Source organism: Branchiostoma belcheri, unplaced genomic scaffold (genome assembly GCF_001625305.1).
Source record: "Branchiostoma belcheri isolate BF01 breed outbred unplaced genomic scaffold, Haploidv18h27 scaffold240, whole genome shotgun sequence".
NCBI lineage: Eukaryota > Metazoa > Chordata > Leptocardii > Amphioxiformes > Branchiostomatidae > Branchiostoma > Branchiostoma belcheri.
In genome coordinates this window covers 230,096-230,804 of record NW_017803844.1, presented here as the reverse complement: position 1 = coordinate 230,804, position 709 = coordinate 230,096, and positions in this window count along the sequence as shown.

Here is a 709-nt window from a genome sequence, read left to right as displayed (position 1 = left end):
ATTACAGTATTCAAGGTCACCTATGAATACGACAATAGCTTTGCTACATGTTACATGTCCACATAAAATGATAGCGGACATGTACTGTCCTGGAAACTGTTTGTATTTATAGGAAAGTGTTGTTTTTTATCTGTTGCGAGTCACTCAGGCAGAAGGGCTTGTTTTGCCGCTTTATTGCAAATGACCACAGGTGACCCCGAAATGGAACGCGGGTTCGATTCCAATTGCCCAGATCGAACACTGTTCGGATTCTATGGAATGTGGGAACTTTTCAGCCCAGATTTTACCACCGTGAACAATGAGTGGACCTTTTATTTACTACACACTTTTACTGCCTTTAAAAAAAACGGAGCAATAAGCCAAAATAAACCCCTCATGAAACATTGTCTTCACTTCACCGCGATAGACGTAGCTTATGAAGGTGATCAAGTTCTTGGAGACACTGATGTCTGTGCTCTCATCAGTCATGAGGGTTGGGTAGGCAGTAAACGGGAGCTCCATCTGTGCCGCATGGTACAGTTACAAACAGCTTTGTAACCAGGTACAGGTGGTCCTGGTTCATCCTTTGATGCACGCACCCATAGGCCCCGGTTGTTGCTTATTATGAATACCTATAGAAGTAAACTGCAACTTTGTTTGACATGAAAACAAAACAACAGAACAATACCAAGACAATACAGCATGGAGCTCTACTACTAACATTGTTTAC